This window comes from Schistocerca gregaria, chromosome 3 (assembly GCF_023897955.1).
Source record: "Schistocerca gregaria isolate iqSchGreg1 chromosome 3, iqSchGreg1.2, whole genome shotgun sequence".
Lineage (NCBI taxonomy): Eukaryota > Metazoa > Arthropoda > Insecta > Orthoptera > Acrididae > Schistocerca > Schistocerca gregaria.
The window spans coordinates 150,328,397-150,340,812 of NC_064922.1; the positions used below are offsets into that span (position 1 = coordinate 150,328,397).

Consider the following 12,416-nt stretch of genomic DNA (forward strand, 5'->3'; position numbering starts at 1 on the left):
CACTGTATTGTGTTGCCAGTTGAGGTTTATGAAGAGGTTTTTACCTAGTGAGGTGGGAACAGAGAGGGTGACATTTTAGTACCCTATAAGTCAACATTTTCGAGTTGGAACTCTCACCATGGGTACCATTCTTAATGGGACCACGTACACATGTAGTAGTCTGTCGATCGCCAGATTCGCTTTATTTTATTATAGCTTATTAGTAATGCCCAGAGTTTGTTAAAATGTAAACGGTGTTTCCTTATCAGGTATGCATTCTTTACAGTTACTAAAATCTCGAATATTCCGGCTATAGATATCTATCTTAAATTTTGTATTTTTTCTCATATAGATACTGTATCGTAGATTATTCTTCAAGGAAGATATCATTTTTTTACGTTTGTTTTTAACGTCCCTTTATGACACAACTGATTCTTTTAAAATGAAAGAACGAACAATGGGCGTGTCTCCAGGAAAAACGCTTAAATGTTGCTCAAGAATGCATTTATAAAAATTAAAAATAAACTGCTGGTTCATCTGATTATTCCCATTGTTGCCTCACTTGCTGTTATTAATTCCTACCACGTGTGGGTGTAGAAATAAAAATAAAGATACTTCGTAGGCAATAGCTGTAAGACGGATATATAACAATTTTGCACATCTTCAGCGAACTAGATTTCTTAATGAGAAACACACTATTTTTAAATTTATCATCATTTTTATAGTTCGATTCTCCATTAAAGTTTTTCATTGCTCTAGTTCATCCTGCAATTCTGTTTACATATGTTTTATATCATTTTTGCGTCATTTTATCGATATATTCCGGTTATTTTAGTGGTAGTTTTACAGGTATTTTAAATCATACATAACTGAGCCCTGAAGTTACAGGTCTTTTTATATTCGTAAACTGAATGAATTCTCACTAGGGGCAACTACCCCCACTGCCACCCCCCCCCCCTCCCCTGCGGGCGCCCTTGTTGGACGGCTGGACGGTCCCTGTGGGTCAGTACATGAGGTACGCCTCGTCACGGTTAACTGAGGTTGATCCTCCGCGTTTCCACTTCACAACCACATCACTAGCAGTCGACTTGGGCAGCGTTGCAAAGGTGGAAATGTCTCTTATGGATCTGTTACTCGGCGGACATCGAATGACTAGTCGAAATCATTGGGCTCTCCCAATCGACCCATTCTACTGTTGACACTTATCTACTTACAACTACTTACAAGTGGATACTCGCCGTCTCCTTCCATTGTGACAGTGACTTCTAGCAGGCTGTTCCGTATTACGTAGGGTGTTGGGTTCTTCTGATTAGGTAGTATATTTTACCAGTCCCGAACCTCCTCATATATTTTGTCCATTTGACGGTGTGGTAGTGTTGTCGGTATTTAAGGGGAGTTGGAACACCCTATCCTGACAATGTTAAATTTAGTGACTTGGCTTCCCCGTATTTCAGGAACTACTGTAGCCATTGACATGAAACTTTTACAGAACGTTCAACTGTATGTTCTGAGTCTGCTGAACCACAATAATTGCATTTCAGCCATTGCTTTCGGAAATGCAAATTTTTAATTACATGGTTAAAATTTTGTGTACTTTTTTGTACATTATCGTAAATAATTTTAATTATACATAACATTATGTTCTTATTTTAGTTCAGTAATGTTAGGACATGCATCTTATTACTCCGTGAAAATTTGAACACCCTACTGGAAGTCGTTTCTGAAATTTAAAGAAAAATGCAACAGAAAATGTCAATTTTCAGGAATGGCTTCTTAAGTTTCAAAAGCCCGTAATTCAATATATGCTTAATTTTTTTTTTATTTTTAGTCACTCAGAAGCACTCTGCACCATACTGTACATCATCCTCTTGATCTTTTTCCAAGTTCTTTCTTCTTTTCTTCTTTCTGGACTCCTTAGTGTCCAACTGTTCGCCATACTCCGCGTTATCAATCCGAACCTTGTCCATCTGTTCAAGGTCTCTGATGTAGTTTGCTCCAGGATTAAATCCCATATACTGTAGCACTTTCACCCTACCAGTGTTGCCATCATAAAAAGCAATAACAGCATCACTGACCCCCCACTTTAGTGTCTTAATTCCAACAAAAACATTTTTTGGTAAGCGAGTCCGTATACGATTATTGAACGAGTCATTGGGATTCTGGGTCTGACCATGCAGACACTTCTTCGGTAATTTAAGATTTGCCAGGTCTCTGTAAACAAGTTTTATGATTCTGTGACTGATGCTGGTATGGAATGTTTATGGCTGTTTGAGTACTGCGCATTGCGATTATTGCACCATGAATCAGGTCCAGGAGGGCAAAGGTGGTGTACAGGTTTTTCGTTAGTTGACAGTCTGTGGAAAAAGGTAGTCCATATTGCCTGCTTCATTTTCCACGAATTCTCAGTATTACTTCTAACGGTCATCCCATAATACTGCTGTAGTTCATCAATCATTTTGTCTGTCAGCCTGCCTATTCTGGTTTTACCACCAGAAAGTTTCTTGTCCCTCAAACTTTGTTTCAACTTCCTCAACCTGGTACCCATCCTCGCCTGGACATGACCAACACATTCCAGCCTTTCATATACAAAACAAAATTACCAATTTTACTAGATCTTGAAGTAATGCACGTAAGAATTTTAACATTTTCAACCAGTGTAGATTATATTTTTAAAAAATGAAATAAAATACTTCCCACGTCAGTTTGTAAGTGACATATATATAATTTTATTCGGAAAATTGCAAATTTTATAATGAGATAACGTGGTAAGGTCCTATGGAACCAAACTGCTGAGGTTATCGCTCCCTAAGCTTACACACTACTTCATCTAACTTAACCTAACTTATACGCTAAGGACAACAGACACACCAATGCCCGACGGAGGACTCGAACCTCCGATGGGGGAAGCCGCACGGACGATGACAAGACGCCAGCGACCGCTCAGCTACCCCACGCGGCTTGGTGGGTGAAGCATGGGATTTAAATATGGTATAACCATAAATGGCAGAGAAGGCTTAATCGAGATCAGCAGCGTTTAACATATCCTGTAACAACCACAACTAAGAATGGATACGTATGGTGTGATGTTGATGGTCGCAATTCAATATACCTGAATTCTGTCTGAAAGGTCACCATCAGCCACGAAGCTGCGAAGGCTATCATCAGATGTGAGCCAACTGCTGCAGCTGAATATTGCGGTCCATGTCCCTGTGTAGCTCGGAGATTGTCAACATCTCCGCCTCTTCGTAATCATCTGGCCATGAGGTATGGGAGGGAAATGGTTATGGCGAGGCATTGTCCGTGATGGTACATTGCAGCATCAAATGTGAACTCCGGTAGGGGATCACCTGTGAAGTGCAGCTCGTTGGGTGGAGATGTGGCTGGGAATGGGACGTCAGGCGCCTTGGCCTCCTTTTGCAGAGTGTTGCACAGTCTGGGAATGCACGTTGCTATTCGCAGGAGCCTATCGTCCATCTTTCATCGGCAAAAGACAGTCATCAACGAAAATCTGTCGTCAGCTCTCATGCCTCCACAGTGCGTGTTGCTTGCAGACATGTAACTCAGGATCAGAATACAGAAGGTGGGTCGAATCTCCGTGCAAAAGCAAAGCAGATAACGGCACAATTTTAGCAACTTAGCATCAAAAACTGGGGCCAGCATTGACTGCTGTCGATTGGTGTCTGTCTGTTCCACCACCAGCATGTCAGGGTTCAAATCTGTCCCCAGTGTGGGACGCGATGCCTGAAGAGACAGAGTCTGTCAGGCAAAGTTACTGGCCTCACTGCCAAAGCATAATTGAAGGGAGAGTCGCGGCCGCACGATCCTGAGACTAATCGCCCAGTGGGAGTTGTATGAGGCGTTGTTGGAGGCTTCCTGATCTGAATTGGCCTTCCTGGTCACGTCCGGAACCATTTGTGGCTGTCTGTCTGTCATACATTATTATTGCTCGGCAACCACCAATATATGACAGCATTTTTAGTTGGCTCCAGATTAATTTGAGTGACTCGGCCGCTGTGGCCAAGCGGTTCTTGGTGCTTCAGGCTGGAACAGTGCTGCTGCTACGGTCACAGGTTTGAATCCTGCCTCGGGCATGGATGTGTGTGACGTCCTCAGGTTAGTTAGGTTTAAGTAGTTCTAAATCTAGGGGACTGATGACCTCAGATCTTAAGTCCCATAGTGCTTAGAGGCCTCTGAACCATTTGAATTGTTGTTGTTGCTTCAGTCCTGAGACTGGTTTCATGCAGCACTCCATGCTACTCTATCCTGTGCAAGCTTCTTCATCTGCCAGTACTTACTGCAACCTACATCCTTCTGAATCTGCTTAGTGTATTCATCTCTTGGTCTCCCTCTACGATTTTTACCCTCCACGCTGCCCTCCAATGCTCAATTGGTGATCCCTTGATACCTCAGAACATGTTGTACCAACCAGTTCCTTCTTCTTTTCAAGTTGTGCCACAAACTCCTCTTCTCCCCAATTCTATTCAATACCTCCTCATTAGTTACGTGATCTACCCATCTGATCTCCAACATTCTTCTGTAGCACCACATTTCGAAAGCTTATATTCTCTTCTTGTCCAACCTAGTTTTCGTCCATGTTTCACTTCCATAGATGGCAAAACTAGATACAAATACTTTCAGAAACGACTGCCTGACACTTAAATCTACACTAGATGTTAACAAATTTATCTTCTTCAGAAACGCTTTCCTCGCCATTGCCAGTCTACATTTTATATCTTCTCTACTTTGACCATCAGTTATTTTGCTCCCCAAATAGCAAAACTCCTTTACTACTTTAAGTTTCTCATTTCCAAATCTAATTCCCTCAGCATCACCCGATTTAATTCGACTACATTCAATTATCCTCGTTTTGCTTTTGTTGATGTCATCTGATATCCTCCTATCAAGACATTGTCCATTCCATTCAACTGCTGTTCCAAGTCCTTTGCTGTCTCTGACAGAATTACAATGTCATCGGCGATTCCCCAATTTTTTTATTTCTTCCCCATGGACTTTAAATTCTACTCTGAATTTTTCTTTTGTTTCCTTTACTGCTTGCTCAATATACAGATTGAATAACATTGGGAGAGGCTACAACCCTATCTCACTCCCTTCCTAACCACTGCTTCCCTTTCATGTCCCTCCACTCTTATAACTGCCATCTGGTTTCTGTACAAAATGTAAATAGCCTTTCACTCCCTGCATTGCCTCGCGTGTTCCAACTTTTCTACGGAATCCAAACTGATCTTCACCGAGGTCGGCTTCTACTAGTTTTTCCATTCGTCTGTAAAGAATTAGCGTTAGTTTTTTGCAACTGTGACTTATTAAACTGATTGTTCGGTAATTTTCACATCTGTCAACACCTGCTTTCTTTGGGATTGGAATTATTATATTCTTCTGGAAGTGTGAGGGTATTTCGCCAGTCTGATACATCTTGCTCACCAGATGGTAGAGTTTTGTCAGGACTGGCTCTCCCAAGGCCGTCAGTAGTTCTAATGGAGTGTTGTCTACTCCCGGGGCCTTGTTTCGACTCAGGTCTTTCAGTGCTCTGTCAAACTCTTCACGCAGTATCGTGTCTCCCATTTCATCTTCATCTACATCCTCCCCCATTTCCATAATATTGTCCTCAAGTACATCGCCCTTGTATATAGACCCTCTATATACTCCTTCAACCTCTCTGCTTTCCCTTCTTTGCTTAGAACTGGGTTTCCATCTGAGCTCTTGATATTCATACAAGTGGTTCTCTTTTCTCCAAAGGTCGCATTAATTTTCCTGTAGGCAGTATATATCTTACCCCTAGCGAGATAAGCCTCTACGTCTTTACATTTGTCCTCTAGCCATCCCTGCTTAGCCATTATGTACTTCCTGTCGATCTCATTTTTGAGACGTTTGTATTCCTTTCTGCCTGCTTCATTTACTGCATTTTTATATTTTATCCTTTCATCAATTAAATTCAATATTTCTTCTGTTACCCAAGAAGTTCTACTAGCCCTCGTCTATTTACCTACTTGATCTTCTGCTGCTTTCACTACTTCATCCCTCAGTGCTACCCACTCTTCTTCTACTGTATTTCTTTCCCCCATTCCTGTCAATTGTTCCCTTATGCTCTCCATGAAACTCTGTAAAACCTCTGGTTCTTTCAGTTTATCCAGGTCCCATCTCCTTAAATTCCCACCTTTTTGCAGTTTCTTCAGTTTTAATCTACAGTTCATAACCAATAGATTGTGGTCAGAGTCCACATCTGCCCCTGAAAATGTCTTACAATTTAAATAATGATTCCTAAATCTCTGTCTTACCATTAATCTATCTGATGCCTTCTAGTATCTCCAGGATTCTTCCATGTATACAACCTTCTTTCATGATTCTTGAACCAAGCTATGATTAAGTTATGCCCTGTGCAAAATTCTACCAGACGGCTTCCTCTTTTATTTCTCTCCCCCAATCCATATTCACCCACTATGTTTCCTTCTCCCCCTTTTCCTACTCTCGTATTCCAGTCACCAATGACTATTAAATTTTCGTCTCCCTTCACTACCTGAATAATTTCTTTTATCTTATCACACATTTCATCAATTTCTTCATCATCTGCAGAGCTAGTTGGCATATAAACTTGTACTACTGTTGTAGGCATGGGCTTCGTATCTCATCTTGGCCACAATAATGCGTTCACTATGCTGTTGGTAGTAGCTTACCCACCCTCGTATTTTTTTATTCATTATTAAACCTACTCCTGCATTACCCCTATTTGATTTTGTATATATAACCCTGTATTCACCTAACCAAAAGTCTTCTTCCTCCTCCCACCGAACTTCACTAATTCCCACTATATCTAACTTTAACCTATCCATTTCCCTTTTTAAATTTTCTAACCTACCTGCCCGATTAAGGGACCTGACATTCCACGCTCCGATCCGTAGAACGCCAGTTTTCTTTCTCCTGATAACACCATGTCATCACAGACGATGTCAGTTGTTAGTTTGATAGATACGTTACTAGTGATGGAAAGATAGTCGCCTACTATGTCTTTGGGGCTGTGCCGATCCTTCGCGAAGAAAGCTTTCTAACAGCACGACATCGTCTGCAATGGCTCTCCTCGGCTCGGGACCATAACGATTGGAGTCTAGAACACTCGAAAACCATGCTCTGTTCAGATGAGTCTCGATTTCAGTAGCAAGAGCTGATGGCAGGGTTCGAGTGTCACGCAGGCACAAAGCCATGGGCACAAGTCAAGAAGACACTGTGAATGCTGCTGGTTGCTCCACAATGGTGCGGACTGTTTTTACATGAAATAGACTGTATCATCTGGTCCAACTGAACATATCACTGACTAGAAATGGTCATGTTTGGCTACATGGAAACCATTTACAGTCATTCATGGACTTCACGTACCCAAACGACGATGGAATTTTTATGGATGACAATGAGTCATGCCTCCAGGTATGAAGAACATTCTGGACAGTTCTAGCGAATGCTTTGTCCACCCAGATCGCCAGACATGAACCCCATGGAACATTTATGGGACATAATCGAGAGGTCAATTCGTGCACAAAATCCTACGCTGGCAACACTTTCGCTATTATGGACGGCTAAAGACCTAGCATTGCTTAGTATTTCTGCAGTGGACTTCCAACGGCTAGATGGGTCCATAGCACGTCGAGTTGCTGCTTTACTTCGGGCAATAGGAGGTCCGACACGGTTTTTGGGAAGTATTCCATGGATTGCGGAGACTCAGTGTATGTTATATTAGAGCCGGCCGGTGTGGCCGAGCGGTTCTAGGCGCTTCAGTCCGGAGCCGCGCGACCTCTATGGACGCAGATTTGAATCCTGCCTCGGGAATGGATGTGTGTGATGTTCTTAGGTTAGTTAGGTTTAAGAAGTTCCAAGTTCTAGGGGACTGATAAACTCAGATGTTAAGTCCGTTAGTGCTCAGAGCCATTTGAACAGTTTATTAGAGAAAAATGTTTGTTCTATCGTCCCGTGCAGTCTCCAAGATTTTCTCTGTTTGAATTATTCCTCACCCTGTATAAGCGCAAAAATCAGCTCTGAGCAGGTCTCAGGCGATTTCGAAGCACGCTGTAAGCTTTTGGGTGCTAGGGTGCGCGACCATGCCGGTAAGCTAATGACTAGCGAGGTCAGGTGGATACACGATCCTTAGGCTTTTACTGCAGAGCATGACGAAAAAAAATTCTCGGAACAGCCGCTTGGTCGTCTTGGCAAACATGCCAAATACATTAATACGGCCACAGGAACGCTGGTATACAACTTGTTCCCATCGATCAACAAATACGCGGTCTTGGAGAGAATTCGTTTGTTGTTAATACTGCCTTCCATTGGAACTCCTAGGATAGAACACGAGGATCCCGCATCTAAAGCTCTAAATAATCTCCCATCTTTGGCGCAGATGTTTCGTGTCTGCGGCACCTGTAACGAACTGCTTAGGTTGCCAGTCTGGTGTAGGCGGAGCTTGGTGGAAACTTTAAAGAAATCTTTTCTCCACTCTCGAGCAAAAAGATTTAGTGTGACAACACTTGAGGAAAAGGATGGTGGAGAAATAAGGTTTTAACTACTCGTCGACGACCACGTTATCGACCAACATCTCCGGTTAGACATAGGCGTATTCTTTATAAGATAGATATGTTGGTCTTAGTTTACTTAAGGAAACCACGCAAAACATACATCGGTAGACTGATTTGAACTTTACTCGTCATTATTGGGTCCAAGTCGGTCACCCATCCAAGTGCTAGCGACGCCCGACAGCGCTTAACTTCGCTGATCTGAAACCAAAATTCTTCTCCAAACCAAGAGTCGCCTAATCGTTTCAACTGATGCTTTCGTTGGCTTTCTGCTCGCATGTTGGCCAAAGTGGAATTGGTAAATTCTGCGACATGAATACCCTGGTTGTGAACGGAATACGTAAAATTTCGTTTCCTAAAACTATCACAAGACTTATTACCTACGAAGGGCGTTCAATAAGTAAAAGACACATCTGTTTCCTCAGCCAATTTCGGTTAAAATAATGCGGAATTTCTTTTGGGACATCGTAGAATATTCCTGCTTCGCATCCAATTGTTCCATGAAGTTCGAACAGGTGATGGCGCTATCGTGGCCTTCAAAATGGCGTCGGTAACGGAGGTGCGTCCCAGGCAGAGTGCTGTCATTCAGTTCCTTTTGGCAGAAAACCAGAGCACCGCAGATGTTCACAAGCGGCTGCAGAACGCCTGTGGAGACCTGTCAGTGAACAAAAGCGCGGTGAGTCGTTGGGCGAGGCGTGTGTCGTCATCGCGACAAAACCGCGCAAACCTATCTGATCTCCTGCGTGCTAACCGACTGCATACACCTGTGACTCCCACTGTTGTAACTGATAATTTGAAAGTCTTTACAAAGAAACTTTTATTTACGTGAGTCTACATGGAAAGACTGAGTAACAACGAAAAGTCACAACACAAGGCCAATTTCCTACTAGACGCAAGAAAAGATAATTTCTAAGTTTCCCACAAGAGTCCGTGGTAACACACATACACTTAATTCCAAGTCTTATTCCGATGGCGAAGACGTAGTCTTCCGTGGAGACGTCCTTGAGGTCGGTATTCGGTGTGAACTGACGTCCGGTGCTGGTTCTAAATAGTATTGCCCATCCAATCAGATGTTGGTGTAGTAATACTTCCTGCAGGCCATCTCCAACTCCCTCTCCAAGAAGTAGTACGGGGAATGTCTGTTTCCAAAACAGCCGATGTTTACCATTGCTTATGCCTTGGGCATAGATAACCTCGGTCCTATGTGGTGTTAGATGTGTTGCTGGTCGGCAGGGGCTACCTTGGTGACGGCGTAACAACTACAGTGCTGAACATGATGACACACGAGGTCATCGAGGACTTATAGTTAAATACCTTACTGTTCGACTGGCCACCTCTGTTAGTATGTACATCCGACAGGAGATCACAAAATTTTATTGGCCTGTTCTTCCTCATCCACTCTACAGCCCGGATCTCACACCTCCCGACTTCCATCTGTTTGGTCCAATGAAGGATGCGCTCCACAGAAAGCAGTACTGGATGACGTGGAGATTATTGATGCAACAAGACATTAGATCCGACGTCGACGATAGAGTGGTACCATGCAAGCATACAGTCCTTCCCAGTTACATGGCATAAGGTCATCGCATTGAACGGAGATTGTGTTGAAAAATAGGGTTTTGTAACCAAAAGAGTGTAGAGAATAATACGGTCTACTGGAATTCTGAACCAAATGAAATTGCTTTCAGGAAAAAAATGTGTTGCTTTACTCAATGTATACCGTCATATGTTTTGAGAAACTATATAACGGTTGCAAATTAACTATTAAATCGTAACTATTAAATCGGAACTATTAAATCGTAAGTAATAGTGTCACGTAACCGCTTCTGCAATGCTTTAGAACTCATGGATTCTGCTGATCACATATCAGTCGAGACTGTTATTAAGATTATCACTGAGGCTTATATTGCATATACTTTCTCTAGCACTTGTAATGATATATGAGCCTCACTGCCCCCTTTTTTAAAACTAAGTTGTGTCTGAATTTAATCTGAGAAGCTCAGTAATGTATATAAATACCGTATATGTAAATGTGATTCAAAAAGTAGTTGAAGTGAAGCGCAGCTGGACAGCAAGTAACTCTTATCGCACAATCCCCGCAACGATAGTATTAGAGAATCTTTGTGTATGGACTCTAAAAAAAGACAATTGATTTTATTTAAAAAAAGACTGTTAATCTGTATGTTGTGGAAAGAGGACGTGTTGCTAGGCTGTCGCTCAGAACGTTCTGTTACATTTAATGAAAACTGATATTTTAGTGATAAAACTGTGTGAAGTATGTGTAAGAGTTGCCAAACATTTATGTACACAAATTTTATCGAGGTGAGGAATATAAATATCTTGTTTTTGGAAAAGGAGGTGAACTTCATTGTCGTTGCCGTCTATCAATCGACAGAATTGTAATTGTACAAAGTTCACTAAAATAAGGGAAAAGAAATGCATTCTCTATAGTGTTCATGCAATAAGTAACAACCTCTCATAGTTTCTTAATTACAGTAACTGGATAATATTGTTGTACAATAGTATGGTGCTGAACTCCACTGACCAATTTTGATGTAGCAGGACGTGTAGTTTGAAGGAAGCTTGTTTTCCAAGCAGTCTACTTTTCTCACGAAAAGCAGATTGCTGTTTGACCTTACTTACAACAGTGGTCCCTTAGGTATGAAAAGCTACGAAAACTTGGGCTCAAAGCTATCCGCAATACGGCCAAGTACCTAACAGAGTCGTATTTTAAACCTTAAACAGCAATAACTTCGTCCAAATTGCAATACGTCAACAACTGGTGCAGAAGCTCATCATTCAAGGAGGCAGCAACCAAAATTCAGGCACCAGTTACGACTTAAAAGTAAAAACTCTATCTAAAATCAATCTCTCTCTCTCTCTCTCTCTCTCTCTCTCTCTCTCTCTCCAAACACATATACAGGGTGTTACGAAAAGATACGGCCAAACTTTCAGGAAACATTCCTCACACACAAATAAAGAAAAGATGTTATGTGGACATGTGTCCGGAAACGCTTAATTTCCATGTTAGAGCTCATTTTAGTTTCGTCAGTATGTACTGTACTTCCTCGATTCACCGCCAGTTGGCCCAATTGAAGGAAGGTAATGTTGACTTCGGTGCTTGTGTTGACATGCGACTCATTGCTCTACAGTACTAGCATCAAGCACATCAGTACGTAGCATCAACAGGTTAGTGTTCATCACGAACATGGTTTTGCAGTCAGTGCAATGTTTACAAATGCGGAGTTGGCAGATGCCCATTTGATTTATGAATTAGCACGGGGCAATATCCGTGGCGCGGTACGTTTGTATCGAGACAGATTTCCAGAACGGAGGTGTCCCGACAGGAAGAGGTTCGACGCAATTGGTCGGCGTGTTAGGGAGCACGGAACATTCCACCATATGACTCGCGACTGGGGAAGACCTAGAACGACGAGAACACCTGCAATGGACGAGGCAATTCTTCGTGCAGTTGACGATAACGCTAATGTCAGTGTCAGAGAAGTTGCTGCTGTACGAGGTAACGTTGACCACGTCACTGTTTGGAGAGTGCTACGGGAGAACTAGTTGTTACCGTGCATGTACAGCGTGTGCAGGCACTATCAGCAGTTGATTGGCCTCCACGGGTACACTTCTGCGAATGGTTCATCCAACAATGTGTCAATCCTGATTTCAGTGCAAATGTTCTCTTTACGGATGAGGCTTCATTCCAACGTGATCAAATTGTAAATTTTCACAATCAACATGTGTGGGCTGACGAGAATCCGCACGCTATTGTGTAATCACGTCATCAAAACAGATTTTCTGTGAACGTTTGGGCAGGCATTGTTGGTGATGTCTTGATTGAGCCCCATGTTCTTCCACCTA

The 12,416-nt window shown here is 42.3% G+C and overlaps 1 protein-coding gene across 1 annotated transcript in view; it reads right to left on the bottom strand.

Moving 5' to 3' along the window:
* Positions 1-12,416, bottom strand: part of LOC126354283 (UDP-glucosyltransferase 2-like) — an 88,387-nt gene that overhangs the window by 16,731 nt on the left and 59,240 nt on the right. The gene's annotated exons all lie outside the window — the stretch shown is intronic.